This window comes from Sciurus carolinensis, chromosome 5 (assembly GCF_902686445.1).
Source record: "Sciurus carolinensis chromosome 5, mSciCar1.2, whole genome shotgun sequence".
Lineage (NCBI taxonomy): Eukaryota > Metazoa > Chordata > Mammalia > Rodentia > Sciuridae > Sciurus > Sciurus carolinensis.
In genome coordinates this window covers 148321964-148330222 of record NC_062217.1, presented here as the reverse complement: position 1 = coordinate 148330222, position 8259 = coordinate 148321964, and the positions used below count along the sequence as shown (strand labels likewise).

The following is an 8259-nucleotide window of genomic DNA, read 5'->3' as shown; positions in this document are numbered from 1 at the left end:
CCGTCTGGTCCTGGGCTTTTCTTGGATGGTAGGTTTTTAATGGCTTCTTCTATTTCATTGCTTGATATTGATCTGTTTAAATTGTGTATGTCCTCCTGGTTCAGTTTGGGAGGAGCATATGTCTCTAGAAATTTGTCAATGTCTTTGGTAGTTTCTATTTTGTTGGAATACAGATTTTCGAAGTAACTTCTCATTATGTTATGTGTTTCAGTGGTGTCTGTCGTAATATTTCCTTTTTCATCACAAATTTTAGTAATTTGAGTTTTCTCTCTCCTTTTTGTTAGTGTGGCTAAGGGTTTGTCTATTTTGTTTACTTTCTCAAAGAACCAACTTTTTGTTTTGTCAATTTTTTGAATTGTTTCTTTTGTTTCAATTTCATTGATTTCAGCTCTGATTTTAATTATTTCCTGTCTTCTACTACTTTTGCTGTTTTTCTGTTCTTCTTTTCCTAGGGCTTTGAGCTGTAATGTTAGGTCATTTAGTTGTTGACTTTTCATTCTTTTCTGGAATGTGCTCCATGCAATGAATTTTCCTCTTAGTACCGCTTTCATAGTGTCCCAGAGATTTTGATATGATGTATCATCATTCTCATTGACCTCTAAGAATTTTTTTAAATCCTCCCTGATGTTTTCTGTTATCCATGTTTCATTCAATAGCATATTATTTAGTCTCCAGGTGTTGGAGTAATTTCTGTTTTTTATTTCGTCATTGATTTCTACTCTCAGTCCATTATTTATTTTTTTTTATGTTAGAAAGAAAAGGAAAAATCAAATTGTTTATTGTTGCTTTTTGCCATTTGGTAGCATTTTACACACAGGCTTTGAACTTCAGAATACCCTGGATTCAGTAGAAAAACCTTTTAAATGAAGTTTTATACAATAGAAACTTCTCAGCAGTCAAAATTTAGACTGTAAAAAAATACATGCAAAACATACTTTTCTGAAAACACTTAACTTTGAACAAAGCACCGAACTACACAAATGCAGAATGAAAACAGCATTTCAACTCCACCAAAAGTAGTCATCATAAAAGGTGTAAAAGTCACCTAACTTCACTAGGCACTGTTCACTTTTTAAACATGAGACAATAAAAAATATTGTCCACAAACAATATCCCAGCTCAATGGCAGGTTTCAGAAAGTCTTCAACTTCATGCTTTAATAGCGACGAGGTGAGTAGGATCATGATCTGGATCATGACCCATATCCTCCACGACTGTAGTAAGGAGAAGGTGACCACCTTCTGTAAATCTGATACCTATCTTGAGCAGCTCTCCATCTACCTCCTCCTCCACCTCCTCCTCTGTATGATCTGCTATAGTAGTCCCGATCATCATAGCCTCGATCATATCCTCTGTCATAATAATCCCGACAGCGTGAGCTGCCATAGGTTGGTCTCCCCATGTAAATTCCTGGTGTTGGAGTATGTGGTCTTTTCGTAAATCAACTCTAATTCTGCGTCCATCAAGCTCCATTCCATTGGCATGTTCTTTAGCTTCCTTGGCATCATCTACATTTTCAAAATATACAAAGGCAAATCCTCTTGAACACCTAGACTGCTGGTCATATACAATAGACACATCAGCAATGGGGCCATATTTAGAGAACACTTCTCTCAGATCTCTTTCTGTGGTATATAAGCTCAACCCAAACACTCCAAGACAAAAATTGGGGTCAGGATTTGCCCGATTGCCAACATGGCGCCTTCCAGTAGACATGGGAGAATGACTGTGGCTGTGCCGTCTGCGATAATCTCGACTGTAAGACCTGCTACGGGAACGTCTATGGGAGCGGGAAGGGGAGCGGGACCTTGTATAATGCCTCCGAGAACTTCTTCTGGATCTAGACCTAGATTCAGATCTGGACCTGGACTTTGATCTGGAACGCCTGGAATCTTCCTTGGAGCGAGACCTTGCAGGGGTATGCCTTGCAGATTTCCCCTATCCCGTGAGCACTTCCACTTCTGGAAGCAGAACGGGATTCTTAGCGTAGTGCTTTCTGATTCCAGATTACTTCTTAACTTCATTTTTATTTCTTTTCTTCATTCTTCCATTTCAAATTCTGACTTCTTTCATCTTCCCCACTTCACACAAATTGCTCAATATTCTACAAGTGGGACTTCTGGTCTGACAATTAGCATGCATTCTTTCTTTTATTTTTTCAAATTTCAGCTTCACTTATTCCTGAGCTTCAAATACTCATTTATAAAACTTGTCAAATGACGACTTCCGCATTTTCCTTCTTCAACATTAACCCGCTGGCTGTAGTTCTGCTCGCCGCTGTCGCTCATGACTCCTGGCTGACGTCGCTGCTCGCTGGGCTTCAAGCGAAGCTTCCAACCTCTTGCACCTTCTCTCTAGAGGCTCCGCCTCAGCCTCGCAGGACCCACGTGTTGCGGAGCCGCTCAGAGCCGAAAGGCCCCGCACCACCTAGGCGCGGGCTGTAGCCTCTCAGTCCATCATGATCTGATAGAACACAAGGCAGTATCTCTATTTTTTTGCATTTCCTAAGGGCTGCTTTGTGGCATAACAAATGGTCTATTTCTGAGAAGGTTCCATGTGCTGCTGAGAAGAAAGTGAATCTGCTCCTTGATGGATGGAATATTCTATATATGTCTATTAAGTCTAGGTTATTGATTGTGTTATTGAGTTCTATGGTTTCTTTGGTTGGTTTTTGTTTGGATGATCTATCTAGTGGTGACAGCGATGCATTAAAGTCACCCAGAATTATTGTGTTGTGGTCTATTTGATTCCTGAAATTGAGAAGGATTTGTTTGATGTACAGGGATGCACCATTCTTTGGGGCATAAATATTTACAATCATTATGTCTTCCCGATTTGTGGTTCCCTTAAGCAGTATGAAATGTCCTTCTTTATCCCTTCTGACTAACTTTGGCTCATTCAGGGTTATTATTGAGATATGATTTATATTCCCAGTCATTTGGGCTTATTTTGGTTTTTAATTTGGCTTGGTTTCTCCTTTGAGCAGTTTTTCTCTAAGTAGTTACTCCCTTTGCTGACCTACATTGTTGTTTTTCATTTCCTCCTCATGGAATATTTTGTTGAGAACATTCTGTAGCGCAGGCTTTCTATTTGTAAATTCTTTTAACTTTTGTTTATCATGGAAGGATTTTATTTCATCTTCAAATCGGAAGGTTAGTTTTGCTGGGTATAGGATTCTTGGTTGGCAACCATGTTCTTTCAGAGCTTGAAATATGTTGTTCCAGGTCCTTCTAGCTTTTAGAGTCTGGGTTGAGAAATCTGCTGCTATCTGTATTGGTTTCCCCCTATATGTAATCTGATGCTTTTCTCTTGCGGCCTTCAAAATCCTAGCTTTATTTTGAATGTTAGGCATTTTCATTATAATGTGCCTTGGTGTGGATCTGTTGTAATTTTGTGCATTTGGTGTTCTGTAAGCCTCTTGTATTTGATTTTCCATTTCATTCTTCAGGCTTGGGAAATTTTCTGATATTATTTCATTGAATAGGTTGTTTATTCCTTTGGTTCGTATCTCTGTGCTTTCCTCAATCCCAATAATTCTTAAATTTGGTCTTTTCATGATGTCCCATAGTTCTTGAAGATTCTGTTCATGATTTCTTACCATCTTCTCTGTTTGGGCAACTTTATTTTCAAGATTAAATATTTTGTCTTCATTGTCTGAGGTTCTGTCTTCCAAGTGGTCTAGTCTTTTGGTGATGCTTTCCATTGAGTTTTTTATTTGGTTTATTGTTTCCTTCATTGCAAGGATTTCCATTTGGGTTTTTTTTAGAATATCTCTTTGTTGAAATGATCTTTTGCTTCCTGTAGTTGCTCTTTCAGCTTATTGGTATTATCATTCATTGCCTGCATTTGCTCTCTTATCTCATCCTTTGCTTTGCGAATCATCTTAATCATGTATAATCGAAGCCCTTTTCTGACATTTCTTCTAACATACTGTCATTGGGTTCTGTTAATATAGAATCTAGATTTGTTTGGATTATTTTCTTCGCTTGTTTTTTCATGTTACTCATGTATCTTCCCCTCTAGCACTGCAGATCTGGGGTATTGCAGATTCCCCCCTATAGGCTTATAGTGGCCCTATAGGTTTCCAAAACCTTTTCTTTAAGGGGAGATCAATATTAGCAGTGCCCAATTCAGACACTTGCAATACTAGATCAAATAGCCCCTATGAGGACAATAACAATATTATCATAATAAACAGAATGAGTTCAAATATTATCTTCAGTAAAACAAACAGATTTGCAATAAGGTCTGCAGTTTCTAATGGAGGACAAAGAGGATGCAGAGGGATGTAGAATGTAGCTGTTAATGGGATAAGAAAAGAATATACAGAAGTTCTAGATAATAGAAAGGGTGAGAGCGTAACCAAAAGAAATTGGATGTTAGCATGCAAAAAGGGAGAAAGTGACTCTGAGGGAACAGGTTAAAAAAAAAGGAAAAGAGAGCAAGAAAAGTAAAGAAATAAAAACTTAAAATTTTTCAATAAGGAGAAAAAAGAAAATCTACAGTATAACAGTCATATAGTAATGAAACCTCCCAGTCTTCAGTAGCCTGATGCATGAGAGGTACCTGACAATGAGCTTCAAATCTCCAGCAGGTGTCTCAGGATGGGATTTGCCCCACCTAAAGATCGGAGCTACAGCTTCTAGGATTATCCACGATGGCCACTCTGGCTTCCAAATGTGTTGGCAAATGGGGAGCTGCAGCTCAGGGTATGAACATGGTCAGCTGGAGGACCTGGAGGCGGGCTGCAGTTGGTCAGGCAGGGGTCCTGGAGGTTGGGTGTGTTTGGTGTGGTTGTGGGATCCTGGAGGCCGGGTGCAATCAGTCGGTCTGGGGGCCCGATGATAGGGCGCAGTCAGTTGGTCTGGGGGTCCTGGCGGCAGGGAGCAGTCATTCGATGTGAGGACCCCAGAGGCAAGGAGTGATTGTTTGGGCTGAGGGATCCTGGAGACGGGGCTCAGTCAGTCTGGCCAGGGGTCCTATTGGGCCTGGCTGTTGTCTCAAAATGACCCATTAACAGATTTTAAAAGCACTTACTATGTATGAAATACTGTCAGAAATACAAATATGAGCTCCCTGCTCTCATGGAAACATATCACCCCAGGTTAAAATATAATATAGTGAATGAAATGTAACTCAGGATTGTTCCATGGAATTCTGGTTTACCTATTCTGAAATGCTAATGTTGGTAAATGTACTGTGTTCTGCAGAAGCTGAGTTAATTATGCAAGGGCAGGGGAGGTGGAGAGAGAAAACAAATATGGGAAATTAACAACTGTGGGATCCAGGTATGTATTAAAATCTTCCTAACAAAAAGTGAAAAGAAAGAAACTTTTAAAATTCTTAAAGAATTTTTCTTTACACTTTATTCCTAGGCATCTGAGAGAACAATGATGCTAATATACATGGTTATATATGGTATGCTTTTTTAAAAAAAGCTTTATCATCATTCATATACACTAAACTGAATATTTAAAATGTACAATTTGTTTTTACATTTGTACACATTTAAAATTTTTCATTTTCTAACTTTTTGCTGGATAATGGAATCTGATTTTTGTACAATGACTTTGTATTCAGTAACCTTGTTGGTCACTTACTAATTCCAAAAGATTTTTTAGATTTTTCTTCATATAATCATGATATCTATCTTCCTTTTTCAATCCTTAAATTTTTCATTCTGTCTTATTGCACTTGCTAAGACTGCCAGCAAAATGAACAGAATAGCAATACTGGGCATCCTTGTCTCATTTTCAGTCTCTGGAGAAAAATGATTACTATTACATCATTAAATATGATGTTTGCTTCAACCAGGCAATATAGCCCTGAATGAAAATTTCTTTAAAGTCATAAAAAACTTCTTAGTCTAAACTTGTCAAAAAATTGGATCAGCTGGGTACAATGGCACATACCTCTAATCCCTGTGACTTGGGAGGCTAAGGCAGGAGAATTGCAAGTTTGAGGCCAGCCTTAGCAACTTAGTGAGACTCTGTCTCAAAGTAAAACACAAAAAGGGTTAGGGATGTGGCTCAGTGGTAAAGTGCCCCTGGGTTTAATCCTCAGTACCCTCCCCAAAACAAAAAAATGCTGGACTGACTCAATATTAGATAGAAGTAACTGTGTAAGGGATGGGAAATCATCAAAGTCCAAAAGTGAATTCATACCAGAAAGTGACATCATGTTGTTACTTTGGGGATAGAATTTAAGATAACACACAGATACAGCTATTTTAAGCTATTCCTTTTTTTTTTTTTTTTTTTTTTTTTTTTTTTTTTTTTTTTTTTTTGGTACTGGGGATTGAACTCAGGGGCACTGAGCTACACCGCCAGTCCTTTTTGTATTTTATTTAGAGACAGATTCTTGCTGAGTTGCTTAGTCCCTCACTAAATTGCTGAGGCTAAGTTTGAATTTGTGATCCTCCTGCCTCAGCCTCTAGAGCTGCTGGAATTACAGGCACACACCACTGTGCCCACCTTAAGCTATTACTTAATAGAATTTTTTGTTTGTTTGTTAGAAAGTATAGCATTGTGTTGCATTCATGGAGAAGATAAAACAAAATGAAAAGCAACTGAGGACTATCTGCCTTTTCTTGAGGTATTGCATAATGGATACAGAAAAGTTAAAAATGAAACAGGACTGTTATTAGTAATTTGTCTCTATTTAAAAAAATGTATAATGGTTAAAACACATGGTGTTAAAGCCCAAAGGAATTTACAAATGCAGAAACTGAATTCTAGAAAAGTTGTCACTTGCTTATCAGTCAGGATCCTGATAGGAGATAGTTTAGAGTGGAAATTTCAAAGGAGTTTAATAAAAGAACTATACACAAAGGAATGGGCATGGTTTAAGAAAATCAACAAGGAATAAATAGTGTAGTATGCCAGTTAGTCTGGAGCTATTCCTACCCATAAACCTGAAGAAGCAAAGGGGAAGGTCTCATTACCAGAACCCAGAAAGGGTATAAAAGGAACACCTGACAGGATCTATGACCCTTAAAGGGATGCAGTCAATTCGCAACAACATGGTAGAGAGGGAACCACCTTCCCAGGTCCCGATACTTTCTATTGACCAAATCCAACAAGAATATGAAGGTCAAAGGAGCCATAAATGCAGATAATATGGTTATGCCTTCCAAGACACAGAACAAAGGTAGAAAATGGATCTAGAAGGGAAAAGAAAAGAAATCTAACACAGTTACTAAAGTCAATGATAAAGTCAGATTTAAAACCTAGGTCTTAAGTTCCAATTCAGTACTTTTCCACTAGGCAAAGTAAATGTTACTATGAGTACACAATGTGGTAGATGTGATGGGAGATACAAAAAGTAAGAAGACTTGGTATTTTGGTCTCCTATCTTCAAAATAGTAGTGATATTGTTGTGAAGAAACTTACACATATGAAATCACCAGTAAATATTTTAAAACAGAAATAAGGTATAGAAAAATCATGGTAGGACAGGGCATGATAGCACACACCAGTAATTCCAGAAACTTGGGAGGCTGAAGTAGGAGGATCTCGAGTTTAAGGCCAACCTCAGCAACTTAGTGAGACCCTAAATAAAAACAATGAAGGTGGTAAAGCATCCCTTGGTTTAATCCCCAGTATTGAAAAAAAAAAGAAAGAAAGAAAGAAAAAGAAAACTCAAGGTAGGGATTACCTTATGCTGCTTCTCGTGCTTCTTTTATATTCATATAGTCAAGGGCACAAAGTTAGTGCTTGTTTCAATACTCAGTTACTGGCTTTTAAACTATCAAAGTCTATTCCTAGAAAGCTACTTTAGGAGAAAAACAGTATTTAACAAGTACTATCTATGTGCCTCAAGCTTTAATATGTCATTTAATCATAAACTATGTTTTAATTATTAATCCTAAATTACAAGTGAGGTATAAAGTACAAGACATTAAGCTAACTTTCTCATGGTTAAACTAGGAGCTAGGATAGGATCCCAGGTATGTCTAGTTTGCCCATAAGTACTACTCTTTGTACCACATTCACATACCAGAAGCAGTTTAAAGCAGAAATTTTGGAAAGTTAGGAATCTAATGTTCATGCTTCACAAGGAACATTAACTTGTTGTTAAACTTGAGCAACTCACCCTCACCTCTCAGATCCCTCACTAATCTGTATAAATAAAATAAAGATGACAAGGCCTGCTATTGTCTCTGGAGAATCATACAATGAAGTCCAACTATATATTTGTATGTATACGTAATCGTGACCCTGGGAACTTTTATATCCTGTTTCCCAAGTCTTGGAATTT

General features: G+C 37.8%; 1 pseudogene; it reads right to left on the bottom strand.

Annotated features, from left to right (window-relative positions):
- Positions 1–754: 754 nt before the first annotated feature.
- On the bottom strand, positions 755–2257 carry LOC124985191 (transformer-2 protein homolog beta-like; annotated as a pseudogene).
- Between the last annotated feature and the right edge of the window lie 6002 nt (positions 2258–8259).